Genomic DNA, 13,249 nt, shown 5'->3' on the forward strand with positions numbered 1-13,249 from the left:
TGAGATGTACCAGAATGTACTGGGATGTACTAAAATGTACTGGGATGTACTATAATGTACTGGGATGTACTAGAACGTACTGGGATGTACTAGAATGTACTGGGATATACTAGAATGTACTAAGATGTACTAGCATGTACTGGGATGTACTATGATGTACTAGAATGTACTGTGATGTACTAGAATGTACTGGGATGTACTATAATGTACTAGGATGTACTAAAATGTACTGGGATGTACTACAATGTACTGGGATGTACAAGGATGTACTAGAATGTACCGAGATGTACTAGAATGTACTGGGATGTACTTGGATGTACTAGAATGTACTAAGATGTACTAGAATGTACTGAGATGTACTAGAATGTACTATGATGTACTAGAATATACTGTGATGTACTAGAATGTACTGGGATGTACTATAATGTACTAGGATGTACTGGGATTTACTAAAATGTACTGGGATGTACTACAATGTACTGGGATGTACTAGGATGTACTAGAATGTACCGAGATGTACTAGAATGTACTGGGATGTACTTGGATGTACTAGAATGTACTAACAGGTACTAGAATGTACTGGGATGTACTAGAATGTACCGAGATGTACTAAAATGTACTGAGATGTACTAGAATGTACTCGGATGTACTAGGATGTACTAGAATGTACTGGGATGTACTGCGATGTACTAGAATGTACTAGGATGAACTAGAATGTACTAAGATGTACTAGCATGTACTGGGATGTACTATGATGTACTAGAATGTACTGTGATGTACTAGAATGTACTGGGATGTACTAGGATGTACTAAAATGTACTGGGATGTACTACAATGTACTGGGATGTACTAGGATGTACTAGAATGTACCGAGATGTACTAGAATGTACTGGGATGTACTTGGATGTACTAGAATGTACTAAGATGTACTAGAATGTACTGAGATGTACTAGAATGTACTGGGATGTACTAAAATGTACTGGGATGTACTATAATGTACTGGGATGTACTAGAACGTACTGGGATGTACTAGAATGTACTGGGATATACTAGAATGTACTAAGATGTACTAGCATGTACTGGGATGTACTATGATGTACTAGAATGTACTGTGATGTACTAGAATGTACTGGGATGTACTATAGTGTACTAAAATGTACTGGGATGTACTACAATGTACTGGGATGTACTAGGATGTACTAGAATGTACTGAGATGTACTAGAATGTACTGGGATGTACTTGGATGTACTAGAATGTACTAAGATGTACTAGAATGTACTGCGATGTACTAGAATGTACTGGGATGTACTAGAATGTACTGGGATGTACTAGAATGTATGTACTAGGTATGTATACTAGAATGTACTGAGATGTACTAGAATGTACTCGGATGTACTAGGATGTACTGGGATGTACTAGAATGTACTATGATGTACTAGAATATACTGTGATGTACTAGAATGTACTGGGATGTACTATAATGTACTAGGATGTACTGGGATTTACTAAAATGTACTGGGATGTACTACAATGTACTGGGATGTACTAGGATGTACTAGAATGTACCGAGATGTACTAGAATGTACTGGGATGTACTTGGATGTACTAGAATGTACTAAGAGGTACTAGAATGTACTGGGATGTACTAGAATGTACCGAGATGTACTAAAATGTACTGAGATGTACTAGAATGTACTCGGATGTACTAGGATGTACTGAGATGTACTAGAATGTACTGGGATGTACTGCGATGTACTAGAATGTACTAGGATGAACTAGAATGTACTAACATGTACTAGCATGTACTGGGATGTACTATGATGTACTAGAATGTACTGTGATGTACTAGAATGTACTGGGATGTACTATAATGTACTAGGATGTACTAAAATGTACTGGGATGTACTACAATGTACTGGGATGTACTAGGATGTACTAGAATGTACCGAGATGTACTAGAATGTACTGGGATGTACTTGGATGTACTAGAATGTACTAAGATGTACTAGAATGTACTGAGATGTACTAGAATGTACTGGGATGTACTAAAATGTACTGGGATGTACTATAATGTACTGGGATGTACTAGAACGTACTGGGATGTACTAGAATGTACTGGGATATACTAGAATGTACTAAGATGTACTAGCATGTACTGGGATGTACTATGATGTACTAGAATGTACTGTGATGTACTAGAATGTACTGGGATGTACTATAATGTACTAAAATGTACTGGGATGTACTACAATGTACTGGGATGTACTAGGATGTACTAGAATGTACTGAGATGTACTAGAATGTACTGGGATGTACTTGGATGTACTAGAATGTACTAAGATGTACTAGAATGTACTGCGATGTACTAGAATGTACTGGGATGTACTAAAATGTACTGGGATGTACTATAATGTACTGGGATGTACTAGAATGTACTGGGATGTACTAGAATATACTGGGATGTACTCTAATGTACTAGAATGTACTAGAATGTACTGGATGTACTAGAATGTACTAGAATGTACTAGAATGTACTAGAATGTACTGGGATGTACTAGAATGTACTAGAATGTACTGCGATGTACTAGAATGTACTGGGATGTACTAAAATGTACTGGGATGTACTGGGATAATGTACTGGGATGTACTAGAACGTACTGGGATGTACTAGAATGTACTGGGATGTACTAGAATGTACTGAGATGTACTAGATGTACTCAGATGTACTAGGATGTACTGGGATGTACTAGAATGTACTATGATGTACTGGAATATACTGTGATGTACTAGAATGTACTGGGATGTACTATAATGTACTAGGATGTACTGGGATTTACTAAAATGTACTGGGATGTACTACAATGTACTGGGATGTACTAGGATGTACTAGAATGTACCGAGATGTACTAGAATGTACTGGGATGTACTGGATGTACTAGAATGTACTAAGATGTACTAGAATGTACTGAGATGTACTAAAATGTACTGAGATGTACTAGTACTGGGATGTACTAGAATGTACTAGGATGTACTAGAATGTACTAGAATGTACTAGGATGAACTAGAATGTACTAACATGTACTAGCATGTACTGGGATGTACTATGATGTACTAGAATGTACTGTGATGTACTAGAATGTACTGGGATGTACTATAATGTACTAGGATGTACTAAAATGTACTGGGATGTACTACAATGTACTGGGATGTACTAGGATGTACTAGAATGTACCGAGATGTACTAGATGTACTGTACTGGATGTACTTGGATGTACTAGAATGTACTAAGATGTACTAGAATGTACTGGGATGAGATGTACTAGAATGTACTGGGATGTACTAAAATGTACTGGGATGTACTATAATGTACTGGGATGTACTAGAACGTACTGGGATGTACTAGAATGTACTGGGATATACTAGAATGTACTAAGATGTACTAGAATGTACTGGGATGTACTATGATGTACTAGAATGTACTGTGATGTACTAGAATGTACTGGGATGTACTATAATGTACTAGAATGTACTGGGATGTACTACAATGTACTGGGATGTACTGGGATGTACTAGAATGTACTATGATGTACTAGAATGTACTGGGATGTACTAGGATGTACTGAGATGTACTAGAATGTACTAGAATGGATGTACTAGAACGTACTGGGATGTACTATGTACTGGGATGTACTATGTACTAATGTACTGGGATGTACTAGAATGTACTGGGATGTACTAGAACGTACTGGGATGTACTAGAATGTACTGGGATATACTAGAATGTACTAGATGTACTAGTACATGTACTGATGATGTACCAGAATGTACTGGGATGTACTAAAATGTACTGGGATGTACTATAATGTACTGGGATGTACTAGAACGTACTGGGATGTACTAGAATGTACTGGGATATACTAGAATGTACTAAGATGTACTAGCATGTACTGGGATGTACTATGATGTACTAGAATGTACTGTGATGTACTAGAATGTACTGGGATGTACTATAATGTACTAGGATGTACTAAAATGTACTGGGATGTACTGTAATGTACTGGGATGTACTGAGATGTACTAGAATGTACTGGGATGTACTTGGATGTACTAGAATGTACTAAGATGTACTAGAATGTACTGAGATGTACTAGAATGTACTATGATGTACTAGAATATACTGTGATGTACTAGAATGTACTGGGATGTACTATAATGTACTAGGATGTACTAGGATTTACTAAAATGTACTGGGATGTACTACAATGTACTGGGATGTACTAGGATGTACTAGAATGTACCGAGATGTACTAGAATGTACTGGGATGTACTTGGATGTACTAGAATGTACTAAGAGGTACTAGAATGTACTGGGATGTACTAGAATGTACCGAGATGTACTAAAATGTACTGAGATGTACTAGAATGTACTCGGATGTACTAGGATGTACTAGAATGTACTGGGATGTACTGCGATGTACTAGAATGTACTAGGATGAACTAGAATGTACTAAGATGTACTAGCATGTACTGGGATGTACTATGATGTACTAGAATGTACTGTGATGTACTAGAATGTACTGGGATGTACTAGGATGTACTAAAATGTACTGGGATGTACTACAATGTACTGGGATGTACTAGGATGTACTAGAATGTACCGAGATGTACTAGAATGTACTGGGATGTACTTGGATGTACTAGAATGTACTAAGATGTACTAGAATGTACTGAGATGTACTAGAATGTACTGGGATGTACTAAAATGTACTGGGATGTACTATAATGTACTGGGATGTACTAGAACGTACTGGGATGTACTAGAATGTACTGGGATATACTAGAATGTACTAAGATGTACTAGCATGTACTGGGATGTACTATGATGTACTAGAATGTACTGTGATGTACTAGAATGTACTGGGATGTACTATAGTGTACTAAAATGTACTGGGATGTACTACAATGTACTGGGATGTACTAGGATGTACTAGAATGTACCGAGATGTACTAGAATGTACTGGGATGTACTTGGATGTACTAGAATGTACTAAGATGTACTAGAATGTACTGCGATGTACTAGAATGTACTGGGATGTACTAAAATGTACTGGGATGTACTAGAATGTACTGGGATGTACTAGAACGTACTGGGATGTACTAGAATGTACTGGGATATACTAGAATGTACTGAGATGTACTAGAATGTACTGGGATGTACTAGGATGTACTAGGATGTACTAGAATGTACTATGATGTACTAGAATATACTGTGATGTACTAGAATGTACTGGGATGTACTATAATGTACTAGGATGTACTGGGATTTACTAAAATGTACTGGGATGTACTACAATGTACTGGGATGTACTAGGATGTACTAGAATGTACCGAGATGTACTAGAATGTACTGGGATGTACTTGGATGTACTAGAATGTACTAAGATGTACTAGAATGTACTGGGATGTACTAGAATGTACTGAGATGTACTAAAATGTACTGAGATGTACTAGAATGTACTCGGATGTACTAGGATGTACTGTAGATGTACTAGAATGTACTGGGATGTACTGCGATGTACTAGAATGTACTAGGATGAACTAGAATGTACTAAGATGTACTAGCATGTACTGGGATGTACTATGATGTACTAGAATGTACTGTGATGTACTAGAATGTACTGGGATGTACTATAATGTACTAGGATGTACTACACAATGTACTGGGATGTACTAGGATGTACTAGAATGTACCGAGATGTACTAGAATGTACTGGGATGTACTTGGATGTACTAGAATGTACTAAGATGTACTAGAATGTACTGAGATGTACTAGAATGTACTGGGATGTACTAAAATGTACTGGGATGTACTATAATGTACTGGGATGTACTAGAACGTACTGGGATGTACTAGAATGTACTGGGATATACTAGAATGTACTAAGATGTACTAGCATGTACTGGGATGTACTATGATGTACTAGAATGTACTGTGATGTACTAGAATGTACTGGGATGTACTAAAATAAAATGTACTGGGATGTACTAAATGTACTGGGATGTACTAGGATGTACTAGAATGTACCGAGATGTACTAGAATGTACTGGGATGTACTTGGATGTACTAGAATGTACTAAGATGTACTAGAATGTACTGCGATGTACTAGAATGTACTGGGATGTACTAAAATGTACTGGGATGTACTATAATGTACTGGGATGTACTAGAATGTACTGGGATATACTAGAATGTACTGGGATATACTAGAATGTACTGAGATGTACTAGATGTACTAGAATGTACTCGGATGTACTAGGATGTACTGGATGTACTAGAATGTACTGGGATGTACTAGAATATACTGATGTACTAGAATGTACTGGGATGTACTATAATGTACTAGGATGTGTAAAACGATCAGAGCTGAAGTGCGATGTGCTGGGAAAGAGTGGAGACTAAAATGTACTGGATGTACTAGAATGTACTGGGATGTACTAGGATGTACTAGAATATGTACTGGAATGTACTATAATGTACTGGGATGTACTAGAACTAGTGTACTGGGATGTACTAGAATGAATACTGGGATGTACTAGAATGTACTGGGATGTACTAGAATGTACTGGGATGTACTAGAATGTACTGGGAGATGTACTAGAAGAATGTACTGGGATGTACTAGAATGTACTAGAATGTACTGGGATGTACTAAAAAATGTACTGGGATGTACTATAATGTACTGGGATGTACTAGAACGTACTGGGATGTACTAGAATGTACTGGGATATACTAGAATGTACTAAGATGTACTAGCATGTACTGGGATGTACTATGATGTACTAGAATGTACTGTGATGTACTAGAATGTACTGGGATGTACTATAATGTACTAAAATGTACTGGGATGTACTACAATGTACTGGGATGTACTAGGATGTACTAGAATGTACCGAGATGTACTAGAGTACTGTGTACTAGTACTGTACTGGGATGTACTAGAATGTACTGGGATGTACTAGAATGTACTGAGATGTACTAGAATGTACTGGGATGTACTAAAATGTACTGGGATGTACTATAATGTACTGGGATGTACTATAATGTACTAGAATGTACTGGGATGTACTAGAATGTACTGGGATGTACTAGAATGTACTGGGATGTACTGGATGTACTAGAATGTACCGAGATGTACTAGAATGTACTGGGATGTACTTGGATGTACTAGAATGTACTAAGATGTACTAGAATGTACTGGATGTACTAGAATGTACTGGGATGTACTAGAATGTACTAGGATGTACTAGAATGTACTGGGATGTACTAGAATGTACTGGGATGTACTAGAAATGTACTGGGATGTACTACAATGTACTAGATGTACTAGGATGAACTAGAATGTACTGGCCTGTCCTAGCATGTACTCGCATGTACTAGAATTTCCTAGGATGGACTAGTACGTACTGAGATGTACTAGAACGTACTGGGATGTACTAGAATGTACTGGGATGTACTAGAATGTACTGGGATGTACTATGATACTAGGATGTACTAGGATGTACTAGAATGTACTGTGTACTAGAATGTACTGGGATGTACTATGTACTAGAATGTACTAAGATGTACTAGAATGTACTGAGATGTACTAGAATGTACTGGGATGTACTAAAATGTACTGGGATGTACTATAATGTACTGGGATGTACTAGAACGTACTGGGATGTACTAGAATGTACTGGGATATACTAGAATGTACTAAGATGTACTAGCATGTACTGGGATGTACTATGATGTACTAGAATGTACTGTGATGTACTAGAATGTACTGGGATGTACTAGAATGTACTGTACTAGGATGTACTAGGATGTACTAGAATGTACTAGGATATACTAGAATGTACTGGGATGTACTATAATGTACTAGAATGTACTAGAATGGGGATGTACTAGAATGTACTAGATGTACTAGAATGTACTAGAATGTACTGGGATGTACTAGAATGTGCTGGGATGTACTGGGATGTACTAGTACTAGGATGTATGATGTACTAGAATGTACTGGGATGTACTAGAATACTGGGATATACTAGAATGTACTGGGATGTACTAGAATGTACTAGATGTACTAGATGTATAGAATGTACTGAGATGTACTAGAATGTACTATGATGTACTAGAATATACTGTGATGTACTAGAATGTACTAGAATGTACTAAAATGTACTAGGATGTACTGGGATTTACTAAAATGTACTGGGATGTACTACAATGTACTGGGATGTACTAGGATGTACTAGAATGTACCGAGATGTACTAGAATGTACTGGGATGTACTTGGATGTACTAGAATGTACTAAGGTGTACTAGAATGTACTGGGATGTACTAGAATGTACCGAGATGTACTAAAATGTACTGAGATGTACTAGAATGTACTCGGATGTACTAGGATGTACTAGAATGTACTGGGATGTACTGCGATGTACTAGAATGTACTAGGATGAACTAGAATGTACTAAGATGTACTAGCATGTACTGGGATGTACTATGATGTACTAGAATGTACTGTGATGTACTAGAATGTACTGGGATGTACTAGGATGTACTAAAATGTACTGGGATGTACTACAATGTACTGGGATGTACTAGGATGTACTAGAATGTACCGAGATGTACTAGAATGTACTGGGATGTACTTGGATGTACTAGAATGTACTAAGATGTACTAGAATGTACTGAGATGTACTAGAATGTACTGGGATGTACTAAAATGTACTGGGATGTACTATAATGTACTGGGATGTACTAGAACGTACTGGGATGTACTAGAATGTACTGGGATATACTAGAATGTACTAAGATGTACTAGCATGTACTGGGATGTACTATGATGTACTAGAATGTACTGTGATGTACTAGAATGTACTGGGATGTACTATAATGTACTAAAATGTACTGGGATGTACTACAATGTACTGGGATGTACTAGGATGTACTAGAATGTACCGAGATGTACTAGAATGTACTGGGATGTACTTGGATGTACTAGAATGTACTAAGATGTACTAGAATGTACTGGGATGTACTAAAATGTACTGGGATGTACTATAATGTACTGGGATGTACTAGAACGTACTGGGATGTACTAGAATGTACTGGGATATACTAGAATGTACTGAGATGTACTAGAATGTACTCGGATGTACTAGGATGTACTGGGATGTACTAGAATGTACTATGATGTACTAGAATATACTGTGATGTACTAGAATGTACTGGGATGTACTATAATGTACTAGGATGTACTGGGATTTACTAAAATGTACTGGGATGTACTACAATGTACTGGGATGTACTAGGATGTACTAGAATGTACCGAGATGTACTAGAATGTACTGGGATGTACTTGGATGTACTAGAATGTACTAAGAGGTACTAGAATGTACTGGGATGTACTAGAATGTACCGAGATGTACTAAAATGTACTGAGATGTACTAGAATGTACTCGGATGTACTAGGATGTACTGAGATGTACTAGAATGTACTGGGATGTACTGCGATGTACTAGAATGTACTAGGATGAACTAGAATGTACTAACATGTACTAGCATGTACTGGGATGTACTATGATGTACTAGAATGTACTGTGATGTACTAGAATGTACTGGGATGTACTATAATGTACTAGGATGTACTAAAATGTACTGGGATGTACTACAATGTACTGGGATGTACTAGGATGTACTAGAATGTACCGAGATGTACTAGAATGTACTGGGATGTACTTGGATGTACTAGAATGTACTAAGATGTACTAGAATGTACTGAGATGTACTAGAATGTACTGGGATGTACTAAAATGTACTGGGATGTACTATAATGTACTGGGATGTACTAGAACGTACTGGGATGTACTAGAATGTACTGGGATATACTAGAATGTACTAAGATGTACTAGCATGTACTGGGATGTACTATGATGTACTAGAATGTACTGTGATGTACTAGAATGTACTGGGATGTACTATAATGTACTAGGATGTACTAAAATGTACTGGGATGTACTACAATGTACTGGGATGTACTAGGATGTACTAGAATGTACCGAGATGTACTAGAATGTACTGGGATGTACTTGGATGTACTAGAATGTACTAAGATGTACTAGAATGTACTGAGATGTACTAGAATGTACTGGGATGTACTAAAATGAACTGGGATGTACTATAATGTACTGGGATGTACTAGAACGTACTGGGATGTACTAGAATGTACTGGGATATACTAGAATGTACTGAGATGTACTAGAATGTACTCGGATGTACTAGGATGTACTGGGATGTACTAGAATGTACTATGATGTACTAGAATATACTGTGATGTACTAGAATATACTGTGATGTACTAGAATGTACTGGGATGTACTATAATGTACTAGGATGTACTGGGATTTACTAAAATGTACTGGGATGTACTATAATGTACTGGGATGTACTAGGATGTACTAGAATGTACCGAGATGTACTAGAATGTACTGGGATGTACTTGGATGTACTAGAATGTACTAAGATGTACTAGAATGTACTGAGATGTACTAGAATGTACTGGGATGTACTAAAATGTACTGGGATGTACTATAATGTACTGGGATGTACTAGAACGTACTGGGATGTACTAGAATGTACTGGGATATACTAGAATGTACTAAGATGTACTAGCATGTACTGGGATGTACTATGATGTACTAGAATGTACTGTGATGTACTAGAATGTACTGGGATGTACTATAATGTACTAGGATGTACTAAAATGTACTGGGATGTACTACAATGTACTGGGATGTACTAGGATGTACTAGAATGTACCGAGATGTACTAGAATGTACTGGGATGTACTATAATGTACTGGGATGTACTAGAACGTACTGGGATGTACTAGAATGTACTGGGATATACTAGAATGTACTGAGATGTACTAGAATGTACTCGGATGTACTAGGATGTACTAAGAGGTACTAGAATGTACTGAGATGTACTAGAATGTACTGGGATGTACTAAAATGTACTGGGATGTACTATAATGTACTGGGATGTACTAGAACGTACTGGGATGTACTAGAATGTACTGGGATATACTAGAATGTACTGAGATGTACTAGAATGTACTCGGATGTACTAGGATGTACTGGGATGTACTAGAATGTACTCGGATGTACTACAATGTACTGGGATGTACTAGAATGTACTAGAATGTACTACAATGTACAAGAATGTCCTGGAATGTAGTACAATGTACTAGAATATACTAGAATAAATTCAAAAATAGTAATGAGTATTCATGAATATATTTGCATATTAATAAGAAAATGGCTGAACATAATTTGCATGCATATTCTATTCTTACATAGAACGTATACCCAATGACGAGGATTTTTATGTAACTATAATGAGCCCGTCTCCTGTAGCTCGTCGTATCTGTCAATCAATCAATGGGGGGGCTACAACTTTCGATAGAGGTCTGAGCGAAGGGGGATGTAGATCCTACAAGCAAGCTAGACAATTTCTACAAATGACATGTTGTTGGTTTATATTTAGGACATAAGACCATAAAAAGAGATTTTAAAAACTTGATCCACCAATTTAAGGGATGGGGTATGAACGTTTGGACAGTAGGCCTATTTATTGTGGGACATTAGAGCACATCAGACATATTGAATTGCATTCTGAATACGAAGAATGTCCTTCTGATATCAAATAATTTTGATTTTTTGAAATTTGCAATGTAATACACATTTTATGGCAAATGATTAAAAATTGATATTTTTGATATTTAACAGTAGGCCTACCGGTAGGCCTACTCGAAGTAAACTTTATAAATCTGATGATTTATACTTAAAGTGTATGTAGATGGGATGAAAAGCCGACGATCAATTGAAAATTTTGACCTTTCGTATTGAAGATGTGGATTTTTTTCCCAAAACACCAAAAAAGAAAATCCATATCTTCAATATGAAAGGTCAAAATTTTCAATTGATCGTCGGTTTTTCCTCCCAGCTACATACACTTTAAGAATATGTCATTAGATTTATAAAATCTACTTCGAGGACTGTTATATATCAAAAATGTGAAAAATATCAAATTTTAAGAATTTGTCATAAAATTTGTATTATATCGTGAATTTCAAAAAATGAAAATTATTTGATATCAGAAAAACATTCTTCGTATTCAGAATGCAATTCGATATGTCTGATGTGCTCTCAAGTAAAGTAAAGTAAAGTAAAGTAAAAGTAAAAGTAAAAGTAAAAGTAAAAGTAAAAGTAAAAGTAAAAGTAAAAGTAAAAGTAAAAGTAAAAGTAAAAGTAAAAGTAAAAGTAAAGTAAAGTAAGTAAAGTACTTTAGTACTTTACTTTACTTTAAAAGTAAAGTAAAGAGTGAAGTGAAGTGAATCAATCATTTAATCAAACTATAAAAAATATATAAGCTCTATATAAGGGGGGTCATAAAATTTTTGTTGACAAAATGGGGGGGGTGCAATTTTATTGACGGCAACTTTTTGTAAATTGGGACCACCCTGCTGAAGAAAATGATAGCCCCCTTAACATGTACATGCTTAAGGCAAACAATAATTAATGATTCTTTCATTTCTTTACCCCCTCAAAAAAGTACGTAACATCTATACAAACAGGCCTGTACATGACAGGATGTTTTTGCAAGGAAGAAGTGCAGAATTTTCTACTTCATCTTACTTCATCTATGAATGTACTTTTGTTGGATATTTTGAACAGCTCAAGTTAGCATGAAAAGTGGTCCCTTTGTGAAATCTTCTTTTTACTTGGGACCTTCTTTGATAATTTTACTCCGAAAAGAGGACTTATTTGTCGATGTAGGGGCGTCGCACCACGACCCCCATACCACCCCTTTTTGGTGGATTTGGGCCCCCGCCCTACACAGGCTAACCCCTCTAGCAAAAATCTCAGCTATGCTATTGAATTGTTGTTCAATTACCTGAACTTAATGCTCTTCGTGCTATCCATATTATAAAAAGTTCCAAGTTTTGAGATATTTTCTCAAAATATCAAGAACTATTTTAAGAACCATTAAGAATCAATACTATAGGCTTGTTTGTACTCATTTTAATGCATTTTTCATGATGATTCCAAATATGGTCATGAAAATTTACAATTCTGAAATTTTTTGAATTTTTGAATTTTTTATAACTTGTCGTCTGCAGTCGACACCAGCGCGGAGA

The sequence above is a fragment of the Amphiura filiformis genome, chromosome 3 (assembly GCF_039555335.1).
Source record: "Amphiura filiformis chromosome 3, Afil_fr2py, whole genome shotgun sequence".
NCBI lineage: Eukaryota > Metazoa > Echinodermata > Ophiuroidea > Amphilepidida > Amphiuridae > Amphiura > Amphiura filiformis.